Source organism: Nicotiana tomentosiformis, chromosome 6 (genome assembly GCF_000390325.3).
Source record: "Nicotiana tomentosiformis chromosome 6, ASM39032v3, whole genome shotgun sequence".
In the NCBI taxonomy this organism is placed as follows: domain Eukaryota; kingdom Viridiplantae; phylum Streptophyta; class Magnoliopsida; order Solanales; family Solanaceae; genus Nicotiana; species Nicotiana tomentosiformis.
The window spans coordinates 117,370,679-117,386,231 of record NC_090817.1 but is presented as its reverse complement, the minus strand read 5'-3'; positions in this window follow the sequence as shown (position 1 = coordinate 117,386,231).

Below are 15,553 nucleotides of genomic sequence, written 5' to 3'. Positions count from 1 at the left end.
AAAATATTTCGAAGAGGATAAGTTGTTACAACATGTATCAGATGACACTGGAAATATGGCTTGAGTTTTCTAGAGGCGCTTATTAAAGCAAGCGCTAATTTTTCTAAGTGTGGATATCAAGTTTCGGCCTCGCCTAAAGTTCGACTGACATAATAAATAGGGAATTGCGTACCTCGTTCTTCTCAAACCAGAACTCCACTCACCGCTATCTCCGAGACAGCTAAGTACAGGTAAAGCTGTTCAACTACCTTCGGGGTATGAAGCAACGTCGGGCTTGATAAATACCACTTTAGTTCTTCCAAAGCCTGCTGACATTTCGAAGTCCATGCAAAGTTACTTTTCTTCTTAAGCAGAGAGAAAAATCAGTGGCTCATATCTGAGGACCTCGAAATAAATCGTCCTAGGGCGGCTATCCGCCCCGTTAAACTCTGTACGGCCTTTACGTTATATACTACCGTGATGTCCTCGATAGCTTTGGACACCATGAAACCAAGAAACTTGCCCGAGCTAACCCCGAATGCACATTTTTTGGGGTTGAGCTTCATATTTTACTCCCCCAATATGTCAAAAGTTTCCTGCAAATGCTTTAAATGGTCCTCTGCTCACAGGGACTTAACTAACATGTTATCAATATAAACTTCCATTGACTTTCCTATTTACTTCTCGAACATTCACTTTACTAGGCGTTGATAAGTTGCACCAGCATTTTTTAGACTGAATGGCATCACGTTATAACAGTAGGTACCATACTTAGTGATAAACGAGGTCTTTTCCTGATCCTCCGGGTTCATCTGTATCTGGTTGTACCCGGAGTAGGCGTCGAGAAAACTGAGTCTCATGGCTAGCCGTGGCATCGATCATATAATCGATATTAGGCAAAGGAAAAGAATCCTTAAGGCATGCTTTATTCAGATCTTTATAATCTATACACATTCTAAGTTTGTTTCCCTTCTTAGGAACTACTACCACATTTGCTAGCCATTCGGGATATTTTACTTCTCGAATGGATCCTATTTTAAGAAGTTTGGTTACCTCGTCTTTGATGAAGGCATATTTGACCTCGGACTGGGGTCTTCTCTTTTGTTTTACCGGATGGAATTTCGGATCTAAGCTTAGTCTATGAGTGGTGACTCCCGGTGGGATCCTTGTCATGTCAAGATGGGACCAAGTGAAACAATTCATGTTAGCTATAAGAAATTGAATGAGATTTTTCCTGAGCTCGGGGTCTAACTCCGTACCCAGGTATACCTTTTGCTCGGGCAGATGTTCGATTAGCGTGATTTGATCCAGCAATTCGATCGTCGATTTGGTAGCGTCGGAATCATCGGGAACCATGAAGGATCGAGGGATTCCATAATCATCCTCTTCGTCAGTCTCCCATTTCTCTAGTTGGGTCGAGGATGACGTTTGTGATTGCTATTTGGTGTCCCGTTTCTCCTTCGAACCTGATCCCTTTGCCGAAGATAATGGTATATCGAAATTACTTCATTGACGACAAACATTTATTTTGCGGTCGGTAGCTCCCCTTAGACCATTTTGATTCCCTCAAATGTCGGGAATTGTAGAACTTGGTGCAGGGTTGAGGGTACTGCTTTCATGTTGTGGATCCATGGCCTCCCGAACAGGGCGTTATATCTTATGTCACCTTTGACCACGTGGAACTTCGTTCCTTCGATTTTCCCAGCTACGTTAACTGGAAGAATTATCTCGCCCTTAGTAGTTTCACATGCCATATTGAATCCGTTTAGTACCAAGGTTGCGGGTACGACCTGGTCCTATAGATTTGAGTTGCTCTATGACGCTCGATCGAATAATGTTGGCCGAGCTACCTGGATCAATTAACACATGCTTAACTTGAGTTTTATTCATAAGTACAGATATTACCAGTGCATCGTTATGGGGCTGCATAATTCTTTCTGCGTCTTCGTCACTAAATGATAAGGTTCCTTTAGGTACGTAGTCCTGAGTTCGAGATCGCTTGTCTCTTATGATCGACATCTTGGTGCGCTTAAGCACCAGCCCCTGGGGGGTATCGATCCCTCTGATGATCATGTGGATGATGTGTTGTAGCTCTTCTTATTCGTTTTGTCTATTGAAATCTCTATTTTTGAAATGGTTTTTAGCTCGGTCACTTAAGAACTCTCGAAGGTGCCCTTCATTGAATAACCGGGCTACCTCCTCTCTCAACTGCCGGCAATCTTCCGTTCTGTGGCCATGAGTACCATGATACTTGCACATTTGATTGGGATTTCTCTGGGCTAGATCATATTGTAGAGGTCGAGGCCATTTAGTATCTTTGATGCGTCCGATAGCTGACACGATTGCGGAGGCATCAATGTTGAAGTTATACTCTAATAATCGTGGTGCTTCCTTATATCCGATATGCATGTTGAACCCATTCTTGGTTATCAGCAACCGAGATCCTTGGCCTCGATCGCTTCTTATTTCGCCTCGTACCAGATTGCGTGTAAGTTCGCTGCCCCTGCGATCTCCGTTATACGGCCTATATCGGTCTTTGTTCGACCTTGGTTCTCGGTCGATGTCCCTTTTAATAACAGGCCTGGAACCCAACTGGTCGTATTCGACTCTAATCTTCGATTAATATCGATTGTGTACATTGGCCCAAGTAACAGCCAGGTACTCGATCAAGTTCTGCTTCAACCGTCGTGAAGCCATCGACCTTCATTCGTAAAGTCCTTGGGTGAAAGCTTGAATGACCCAATCATCCGTGACAGGTGGTAAATCCATTCGTTCCATTTGGAAATGAGATACGAACTCCCTTAGCATTTCGTTATCTTTTTGCCTTACCTTGAAAAGATCCAACTTCCTGGTCTCAACCTTTATGGCTCCGGTATGTGCTTTTACGAAAGAATCTGCAAGCATAGCAAAAGAATCGATAGAGTTAGGTGGTAAATTATGATACCATACCATTGTGCCCTTTTGATAGGGTTTCACCGAACTTCTTTAATAATACGGACTTGATCTCATCATTTTTTAGGTCGTTCCCTTTAATGGCACATGTGTAAGAGGTGACATGTTCGTTGGGATCGGTTGTTCCATTATATTTAAGAATTTTGAGCATGCAAAACTTCTTGGGGATCGGTTTGGGAGTCGCGCTTGGGGGGAAAGGCTTTTATACGAATTTTTTGGAATCCAAGCCCTTCAATACCGATGGTTCTCCCGGGATCTGATCAACCCTGGAGTTATAAGTTTCTACTTTTTTGTCATTTTCTTCTATTCTTTTTTCTCCTGACTCTATTCGTTTTGCCAATTCCTCGAGCATCTTAATAATTTCAGGACTAGTCCCTAATTCTTGTTCATTCGACCTCACTATAGCTGGCCCCGTTTTGTGGGTGACTTCTTGGGGTGGAACGGGCTCGAGCCTATTTGGTGCTTGAGTTTGGCTCTACAACTAAGCTATCGCTACTTGTTGAGCTTGCAACATCTCGAAAATCATACGCATGTTGATCCCGTCTTCTCCAGCATTTGGTGTATTTCGAACTGCAGATCGAGTTTTACCATGAATGCTGTTTTCTAGGTCGGAACGTTGGTTCGCCTCAATGGCCATATGTGAATTACTGTCAATTGGATCTACGACTCGAGTTCCAACGGGGTCGACGAATGGCCTTTCATCCCCGGGAGTCATGTTGTTATTCTCATCTTGAAGGCCAACTTCATTGTCGATAGATAGGGCCATTATTTGAGAGTTTGTCATTTTTAATCTGAAATTAAAGACACTTCCAAGAACAAGTGTGAAATAGTGTGTTTTACAGAGATTCGTATCAAATAACCACTATTATTGTGATGACCCAAAATATCATCTTTAAATTTACTGATTAATTATGTGATCTAAGCACTATTTACCATTACTCGACTTGAGTGTGCAGTCCGTAAAAATTTTTCGGAAAAGTTTTTAGGTGAAAAATGGATTAAAATGTGAATTAGAGCTTTAAAACTCAACTGAGTTGACTTTGGTCAACATTTTGAGCAAACGGACTCGGATAAGTGTTTTGACAGTTCCGGTAGGTCCGTATCGTTATTTGGGACTTAGGCGTATGCCCGGAATCAAATTTCGAGGTCCCTAGCCTGAGATATAGAATTTTGATAAAAAATTTAAAGTTTAAGTTCAAATAGTGACCGGATGTCGAATTATGTGCAAATGACCCCGGAATAGAATTTTGATGAATCCAATAGCTTCGTATGGTGATTTTGGACTTAGGAGCGTGATCGAAATTTTATTTGGAAGTCCGTAATGGAATTAGGCTTGAAATGCCGAAAGTTGAATTTTTGAGAAGTTTGACCGAGGGGTTGACTTTTTGATATCGGGGTCGAAATCCGATTCTGAAAATTTTCATAAATCCATTACATCATTTATGACTTGTGTGCAAAATTTGAGGTCAATCGGAATTGATTTGATATGTTTCGGCGCAAAATATAGAAGTTGAAAGATTTAAAAACTCATAATTCGATTCAATGCGCGATTCGTAATTTCGGCATTGTTTGGCATGGTTTGAAGCCTCAACTAAGTTCATATTGTATTTTGGGACATGTTGGTATATTTGGTTAAGGTTCCGAGGGCCTCAGATAGATTTCGGAAGGTTAACGGAATGGATTTCGGACAAAAAGGAACTGCTTGAATATTTCTGCTGCAGAAGCTATGTTTGTACAGCAACCGGTGCAATCGTAGAGCTGACTTTGGGAGCTTATATCTCGAAATCTATAAGGAATCTGAACATTATCAAAACATGAAAGTTGTAGCTCTTTGATTCTAGTTTCCACAATAATAAACCATTTATCATTCAAATATTTATACAAAATGTTATGATCGATTGACTAAAGCTGGTACTGCAGATTTTGGCTACAGCAGTGTGCATCGCTAGAAATTTCTGCTGCACAGGGCTGACTTTGGGAGCTTATATCTCGAAATCTATAAGGAATCTCAACATTATCAAAACATAAAAGTTGTAGCCCTTTGATTCTAGTTTGTAGAACTTTAAACTATTTGGCAGTTAGAGTTGAGTACAAGAAGTTATGATTGATATACTACAGGCTGTCGAGGAAGAGTTTAATGTTTTCAACATAAGCATGTAATGATCCAAAAGTCCATTTTTAGTTCTAGAGATCGAAATTCGATTTCGAGACTTTCGACATTTTGATAATGAATTATAGGAGTGATCTTGAAAGTTTGGTCTAATTTCATCAAGTCGCGATTGAGTTTTAAGCGCGAAATATGAGTTAATTGTTTAACGAGCGAAATTGGTATCATATTGAGCAAATGAGCTCCGAATTGAGTTTCGATTGAAAGAATGAGTTCGTAGTTTTATTTGTAACTCATAGGAACAAAAATCATCAAATTCCGAGTTCGTATGATGGAGTTAGAGCCTTTTTAGTGAAATAAAACTGCTGGTGTAAATAGTCCTGGTGTGCACCTTTAGCGACCAGATGTGACACTTTTAGCGACGGGATTGGACTTTTAGCGACGGGAATAGTGTATTTGGGGCAGAAACTTAAGGACCAAAACTGATCATTTTCTTCATTTCGTTTTGGAGTTTTGGAGCACGGTTCTTGGGCAATTTTGAGGATTTCTTCAAGACTTCAACTTGGGTAAGTGTCATATATCCAAATGTGATTATATTTCATAAATCCATGGTCATATTCATTATTTATTTCGGATTTAAATGGAAGAAATCAAGATTTTTGCAAAATCTTCCAAAAACGAAAATTTAAGATTTGGAGGTCGAGTTTTTATCGGATTTTGGTAAAATTGGTATGGGTGGACTCGTAATTGAATGGGTTGTCGGATTTTATAAGTTTAGTCGGATTCCGAGATGTGGGTCCCACGGACAAATTTTGAGCTAATTTTGAATTTTAATGAAAATGTAATATTTTCTTATGAAATTGATTACTATAATTTTTGTTGACTGTATCGAATTAATTATGACTAGATACGAGTCGATCGGAGTCAGAAATTCGAGGAAAAAGCATAATACTTGGTTAAATTGGAGCAAGTCGAGGTAAGTGACCTGTCTAACCTTGTGTGGGGAAAATTTTCCCTAGGATTGGTATTGATGTGATTATTGAAATGTATTGAATGTCGTGTGCACGAGGTGACGAGTGTGTACACGGGATAAATTGCGAAAGATTATATTTTTAAATTGTGTAGATCACTGTTACGCATTTATTAAATTATTTTATCTTGTTATATTCTTCATCATTGATCTGAGATATATACTTCAAATTTGTTTGATCTTTTCTTACTAATTGTTTTACCTGTTTAGTTGAAACTTGGTTTCTTTTATTCTGTGCATTATTTGAAGGTTGATTTTCTTTAAATTAAATATTATTAATATGAAGTATTTGACATTTTTAAACTTGATATTGAAGCAACGTAGTAAAGATTTTAAAATATTATTTTCCTAAATTATTTACTCCTGAATATTTTTATACTCATTGTAAGGGAGCCGTGAGCTCTTTATTGTGGAAAACTATTATTGATGATTTATTTTGGCATGAGCCGTGAGCTCTTTATTGTGAAAAAATATTGTTGTTGAATTATTTTGGCAAATTAAATTATTTGAGCACTTGAGGTGCAAATTGTGATATATTGTGATATTGATACGCATGCGGTGGTATAAGGTCTGGGTGTTGAAACGCATGCGATGAGATAAGGGTGTCTTGATATGCGTGGCTAATAGGGAAACTACTAGAAGTCATGCGGTGTGATAAGGGTGGCTAAAACGCGGGATGCTATTTCGGAAAAAAAATATTTTCTTTAAATAAATTGTGAAGGCTCCCGCGGTGATATAAGGAAATGAGATATTGTGAATTTATTTATGATTTGGGACTACGAGGCGGTACCTCGGGAGTGCCCTTGTTGATATTGATTTATGGCCATAGTTGCTTTCGATTAGTTGTTGTGATTTTCATAAAGTTGAAGGAAATTCTGTTTTGATTCTACGAGATATTATTTGCAATTATTTGGTGTCATTAAATGTGACATACTATTTGATTCATTTCCAATGTCATTTTATTTTACTACATTGATAAACATTTTACCATGCCATTATTATATTCAGTAGGGCCTCACCTGACCTCGTCACTACTCTACCGAGGTTAGGCATGGCACTTACTGGGTACCGCTGTGGTGTTCTCATACTACGCTTCTGCATATCTTTTTGTGCAGATCCAGGTACATTTTACCAGCCTAGACGTCAGTGAGTTACCTGCGCACGGAGACTTCGAGGTATATCTGCCAGCGTCCGCAGACTCCGGAGTCCCCTTCTATCATTTTATGTTGCTTCCTTATATTTTATTTAGACCTTGACATATAGAGACATTGAGAATAAATTCTTAGAAGCTTGTGACTTATTTCTACCGGATTTTGGGAGTTGAAATTGTTTGAATTGTAGTTTATTTATTTTAGATATTTATTATTATTCCGCATTGATAGGCTTACCTAGTCTTAGAGACTAGGTGCCATCACGATATCCTACGGAGGGAATTTGGGGTCGTGACAATTATCCTTAGCCCCACGGTGGGCATCAAACTGTTTACCCAAAAAACGGATAGAGTTGAATTTATACGTAGTCCTCAGGATACATGGTGTAATTGGTACAAATTGGAAGGATAAGTAAAAATATATCGAATAGTGACTGTAAAAAGAAATGAATACAAACTCAAATAGAGCAGAAAATATTTGCTTAAACGAATATATGAAACAATATAAAAAGCCCAAAGAATGGCAATATTTGCTATAAGTTGTGTAAATCTCTAAATGTGAGAGTGTATGAATGAGTCCCTCTTACAAATGACATCCACTCTAATATATAGGAGGAGCCCTACTTTGGATATAATTAAAAAAATATAGTGGGGATCCCATGATAGATTAATTAATTAGTTTTTTCTTGATTTTCGCCGAGATTCTCTCCCCAAATGCGGCTATAACGGCTCCTTTGTCCCTTGGCTCGAGCCTGAACTCGGCCGTTCTCGATCGTGGTCTCGATCGGTATCTATTTGCTCGAACTCCATCTGGGCTCGTTCTCGATCTCGGCCGATCGTGGTCTCGATCGGTATCTATTCGCTCGACCTCTATCTGGGCTCGATATCGATTTCGGCTGAAACCGACCTTGGTCGGTTTTAGGGCTCGAACTCAGCAGCCCGACTTCACATCATAGCTCGATATTACCATGACGAATCTCAGTCCATCACACCTCAATCTTGATTAGTCACACGAAGGACAAACTCGGTTTTGACCGTACACAATACTGTTTTGAGCAATATAGTCAAATCTTGGCTTCTAAAGCAAATGTGATTTTTAAAATTTTAAATTAACGCTTTAACCATAAAAAGAGCACAAAAGAAATTAGTACCGAATAGTTCTACTTTTACATGGAATTTGGTGGTAAAAGAGATGAGTGTTGGAAGAAGAAAAAAGAAGTCTTTTTCGTAGAATAGATGAGTTGAAAGAAGAAAAATATGTAATGAGAGAACATGCCAGGCTCATTGGTGCTCCTTTGAGTTTAATAGAGTACTCAAGGACAAAACTTCAATATTTAATTTCTTTTTAGCTTTTCTCTTCTTCTTTTTTCTAATTACAAACATCAACCAACTATTTTTATATCTTCTCAGAGCTGGTCTAAGAATGTTTCCTCACCCATTATGTAAACGTTGCTTATAAAAATAATATAAGAAAATTCCTAGAGATATAATTATTTCATTTCAAACTTGTCCTTTCAAGTAATTTCCTCAAAGAAGTCGAAAGGTTATGAAAGCTCTGAGATACTATTGCGAACAATATAGCCATTGGCCTTTTCTTTATTTAGTTAACTAAATAGGTTCATTGATCATTTTTAAAGATTTGTATTTCTTCTGTAATTTTTATTTTATGACAAATAGCATTTTAGGTAATATTATATTAATTTGTTATAATTGCGCGCGTGTCCAAAAACTAGTATGACTAAAAAAGTAAACAATGAATGTGATTGACTATTTATGTAAAGATCCCAAATTAATTAATCTTTCATAACCTTATGATTATAACTAGACAAGCTCAACCATAGAGCAGTTTTTCTAGTAGTGGGCACTTGGTGGAAGCAATTTTAACAGAGATAGCAACTGTGTAAATGATGTTTGGTATATTGTGATATCACTCTTAATCAACTTAGCTGTAGAAACCTAAGCGTTTTAATTGAATTTTGATATTAAAACATCCGTGTTTATTTTTTATCTATCAAATTTGATAGGTCTTCCTGCTCTCGATGTATGACTTAACTAGTGGTTAATGAAGTGGGTGAAAAACTATGAAGTTTCAGGTTCAAATTCTTGCGGATGCAAAATGCTTGGCGATTTTTTTTTCCTTCTATTCAAACTTTGATGGATACAGTTACTCGAATAGTCAAAATGCGCACAAATTCACTAGGACAGTACAATTGTTTAAAAAGATAATTGAGGGATTCTATTATCAAAAGCTTGTTGACTGGGGTGGTTGTGGTGGGAGACAAAGGAACTTAGCTTCTACTTGTCCAAGGGTATTAATTATGAAATGGTTTGTTAGCTTTGACTAGTTTAGTTTGATGAAGAATTGTACACAACTCTCACGTTTCGCTTATATATATGATACAACTATCTTTTATAGTTTTAGTAACAATTACACACATTTCGATATTTTCATATTTTATGTAACAAAAGTTTTTTTGGAATATCTACTGATGAGTGCAATAAATTCAATTCTCTAATGGCGCTCAACTTCTTAAATTATATCCCTACGTGAACAATATAATGAAGAAAATGAAATTTTAAAAATGAAAAATGAAAAACTACAAAATGTTATAAAATAAAAGTAACTTAGTAAAACATGAACAAGACATGTTGTTATGAAATAAAAGCAATTTAGTAAAACATGAACAAGAAATGGAGATAGAGAGAAGGAAGAGATTTTCTTCTTCAATTGTGTATTTTTTTCCTACTTATTAAAAGACCTTTATATAGGCATGAAAAGTGAAGAAAAATGTGTCATTGAATATATCATTAAGCATAGAAATATGTTATTGAATATGTCATTAAGCATTTGAAAAGATCATGGAGGAAGAGTAGACATCCACCATAATTTGATTTTTCTTATAACACTCCCCCTTAGATGTTCATAGATAATGTGCCTCGTTAAAACCTTATTAGGAAAAAACCCTATGGGAAAAAAATTCTAGTGAAGGAAAAAGAATACACATGTTTAGAAATACGCCTTTTGGTTGCCTCGTTAAAAATCTTGCAAGGAAAACCCAGTGGGACAAAACTTTGTAAGGAAAAAAGAGTACAACACGTATTAACTCCCCCTGATGAGAGCATCAATTCACATCCTTGAGCATTCGCATCCCAATCTTGTACACTAGTTTCTTGAAGGTTGACGTCGGTAGAGATTTAGTGAACAAATCAGCCATATTATCACTTGAACGATCTGTTGCACATTGATATCACCATTCTTTTGAAGATCTTATGTGAAAAATAACTTTGGTGAAATGTGCATTGTCCTATCCCCTTTTATGAATCCTCCCTTCAACTAGGCTATGCATGCTGCATTGTCTTCATACAAAATTGTGGGTAGTTTGTCACACTTCGAACCATATTTGTCTCGAATAAGGTGTATTATAGATCTCAACCATACACATTCTCGACTTGCTTCATGAATGCAATTATCTCAGCATGATTAGATGAAGTAGCCACGATTGATTGCTTAGTCGATCGCCAAGATATGGCAGTGCCTCCATATGTAAACACATAGCCTGTTTGAGATCGAACCTTTTGTGGGTCATATAAATACCCAGCAACGGCATAACCAACAAGATCAGGACTACAATTATTGCCATAAAATAATCTCATACCGGTAGTCCCTTTTAGATACCGTAATATGTGTTTGATTCCATTCCAATATCTCCTTATAGGAGCAGAGCTATATCTTGTTAAGACATTAACTGAAAAAGTTATGTCAGACCTTGTAATATTAGAAAGATACATTAGTGCACCAATTGCACTAAGATATAGTACGTCGGGACCAAGAAGCTCTTCATTATTTTCATGAGGTCAGAATGGATGTGCTTTATCCATATAAAATCGCTTTAAAAATAATTTTAGTGTATGCTGATTGATGGACAAAAATTTCATCTTTCATATTCTCAATCTGTAGACCAAGATAAAATTCTGTCTTTCCAAGATCTTTCATTTCAAATTCTTTCTTTAAATAGTCTACTGCTTTAGGAAGCTCTACTGTTTTAGGAAGCTCCCTAGGAGTTCCAATGATATTTAAATCATCAACATACACGGTGATTATAACAAATTTAGATCCAGATCTTTTTATAAAGATACAAGGACAAATTGAATCCTTCTTGTACCCTTCTTTCAACAGGTACTCACTCAGGCGACTATACCACATGCGCCCTGATTGTTTCAATCCGTATAAGGATTTTTGAAGCTTTATTTAATAAATTTCTTGGAAATCTTAATATGCTTCAGAACAGTTTAAATCCTTCAATGATTTCAATTATATGCATATCACATTTTTCTTGTATTGCGAGATTAAAACCTAAAATGGCGACATCCACCACAGGAGAACATGTCTTTATATAATCAATGCCAGGATATTTACAAATTTTCTTGTGACACAAGTCATCTTTATGTTTATCGACTTGACCTTCTTTTTTTTCGTACAAGAACGCATTTATACCTCCACTGACTTTATACTTTCAGGTGTTGGGACTATCCGTCCAACTTCATATTTTTCAGTTGAAATCAATTTTCATTGCATATTTTTCATTTGGCCAATCATTTATCTGTCCAAATTCCATGATAGATTTGAGCTCAAAATCCTCGTCAATATTAATAATATTGAGCGCTACATTATATTAACAATATCGTCAACGGTCATTTTATATCGGTTTTACTATTACCCAATAAAGACATAACTTATTGAGATCTCTTTATCTTATTATTTTCAGGTACCTGAGCCTTTCCCATGAGGTCTTATGAAGTGTTATGCCGTGGTGCTCTTCTAGAGCACTTGCCTCCTTATTATGACCATCTTGAACATCTGTTCATCTCCTTCTTCAAGGAGTTTTATCTTTGGAACCGATTAGTCTATTATGCTTTATGCATGCCATGGACTCTATTCATTATGAACTTTATTTTATTTGGAGCATTAGCAGCTGAATATGACATTTAGCTTTGGGTCAGCAAATACGCCTGGCAATATTTTGCAAATGAATTATTACTTGAACTTCAAGTTCACATTTTCTCGTACGAGGATCTCGATGTACTCATAATAATTTATTACATGCATTAATTTTTCAGCTGCCTATTTTCTTCCCCTATTGTTGGGATCACCAACACATATCCTTAGCCTTATTTGGGGATCCATCTTTGTGCATTGTGGTGGAACAATTAAATCATATAGCATATTCATATTTCTAGATGGAAATTATTTGGTTCCTGATTTGGCTAGATGCGTACAAGTGCTGTTGTATATTAAATAATACATCACATACCAAATTTTATTTTGGCAATTTTGTTCTCATAACCAATAGTTTAGATATAATTTGAGGCATACAATTTCTTCTAAACCAACTTGGATTTAAACTAGTATTATCAAGATAAATCATTATAATTTATATTCTGGAACTGTACTCTAATAATTTGAGTAATCAATTTTGCAAAATCCAAACTACAAGTTGATAACAAATGCACATGTGACCATAGAATAGATGCATCTATTAAAATCATATAATAGTAAACGGTCCACATGGAAAGTGACTGAGCCCATATATTTATCACCTTTTATTCGTTCCATAAATCAATGGATTCAATCCCAACTTTAACTGGTATATCATGAGAATAAGCAGCACAAGAGAATTTTTGAAGAATCTTATATTTCTTCAATATATGCCAATGTAATTCTCAATTAATTTTTTCGCATCATAATTGAACCGAGATGGTCAACCGGTCATGCCAACTAATATTTATTTCAGTAAACCTCTAGTTTACTTGTGGCTTGCGATTGCATCATAATGCTTATACTTGTGTAGTATAAATAGAAGAAAAGTCAGGTAACCTTTCATATTTATCCGGTATGATTATAGTAATATAAACATATTCAATCTTCTTTTCATTTATAGTCTCAATATGCCAACCACTTTGGCTAATATATTTGTAAATCAAAATATTTTTTTTGAGACTTACTACAATATTAATGTCATGAACAGTTTCATTCATCCGGATAGTAACAAATTAGTTCTTTCAGAGCTCTTAACTGCTTTTGTACTACAAGATCTTTTGTCACACCATCCATATAATGAATATCTCCTTCACAAAGAGAATCATATCATAATAATTGTCATGTTCAATATCATCACAAGCAAAATAATTTCTTGCTTTAATTTTGCTTTTAATAACTTTCATAAGACATGACAAAATATTTTTGGCGTATCATATGCATGCGACCAATGATATATTCATATAACTACACAATAATATTTATTATCTTTCTTTGTCTCAAACCTCCCTTAGAGGTGAGTTGTAGTATTTATCCAACTATGCACAAGTACATTATTATGTATAATCTTTATCATATATATATTTTCACATTCACTTTCAGGAATGAGTATGCAATCTCAATGTTTATCACAAGTCACATTCTCTTCAAAGAATTTTTCCCTTTTTATAATTACCATAGTGATAACTATTATATTATTTTGGCCTTTCGCACGCCCACATTCATTGGTCAACCACTTGTCTTTATTTAGACTTATCATGTACTGCAATCACATTCACTTCAAGAATGAAGCAAATCAAGTGGGACAAGCTTCATGCTTTTTTATGAAAATTACATTATTTTTTCTTTAGTTATTATTATTATTATTATTATTATTATTATTATTATTATTATTATTATTATTATTATTATTATCATCATCAATATGGTGCATTAGGACTCAAACCCAATGCATTACCCATATAAAGGCATGCTAGGCCATAATGTGTTGGAACCTAAATCCAACGTCTTTTCATCAACATAGTGCGTTGGGACTTGAACCCATCGTCTTACCCTCAATCTTTGGCATAATAGGCCAAAATTCACTAGGACTCGCACTCGAGCCTTTAAAATATTATTACTTCATAATTATAGGCATAAGTAAATTAACTTTCAAGAAGACATATATAACTATTTCAATCTTGAAACAGTTCCTCTGCAATAAAAATGCTAATTAGGATATATGCCAATTTTGCTTTCCATGAAATACATCATGTTATGGTAAAAATATTATTACTAAATTATCTTAATAATTATCTATCATAGTATGTAAAAGGTCAGAACATATATATACGTTGAAATATTATCTTTGTCCTATAAGAGATGTAGCAGATAAAGACATACATTTCCAGTTCTTTATTTCACTGGATACAATTGAAAAAAATATTTTTATTAAACACTGCACATAAAGTTAATGCAAAGATATGAAAGTATGAATGAGTTTAGATGGATGTAAAACTTACCATTGTATTATCATTCAAGACATTTTTCATTGTACTTGATCTCATTATCTGCTTATAATTTACATAGTCTTGATGTAGAAGATCATGAAATGAGCAATTCGTGCTGATAACGTGTTATAAAATAAAAGCAACTTAGTAAAACATGAACAAGACATGTTGTTATGAAATAAAAGCAATTTAGTAAAACATGAACAAGAAATGGAGATAGAGAGAAGGAAGAGATTTTCTTCTTCAATTGTGTGTATTTTTCTACTTATTACAAGGCCTTTATATAGGCATGAAAAGTGAAGAAAAATATGTCATTGAATATGTTATTAAGAATAGAAATATGTCATTGAATATGTCATTAATCATTTGAGAACATCATGCAGGAAGAGTAGACATCCACCATAATTTGATTTTTGTTAGAGTACAAAAGAAATAAAAAGCTTTTTCTCTTTTCTTCTCCTACTTTATGCAGCAAAGTTATATCGTAACCTACAAACGAACACGTATATGATACACGTCAAGGGGGTCAGGTTTGTATAATTCATTTTACGTTAAACAATGCGTGGAAATAATACCTTTTACAAAGGAAGTTTAAAATTGAAATGGACATCTATTTAGATGGAGTATTGTTTTGCTTATGTGAGCTTGCTACATCGTCGATCCAATCACAAATAAAGAAAAAAAATTATGGTAATCTAATGACCAACATAAAGCTAGTTATATTGTGATGAATTCTACGCATACATTAGGTATGGAAAAGCATCACTATAATTGTTTACCCGTAAAACACTCCCAAAAATTAGTGCCACTGAGTACATGAGCATCTAAATGATAACATAATCTGACTAATAAAAATATTATCTGGAAATATAAAACAGTACAAATAACTGAAAGGAAAGAGAGTCAAGGACTGCGAACGCTAAGCAGCTACCTCGATAGTCTCCAACAGATGAAACTCCGAAATCTAGCAATAGCCGTATCCGAAAGTAGCTGGATTTGCACACAAAGTGCAGAGTGTAGTATGAGTACA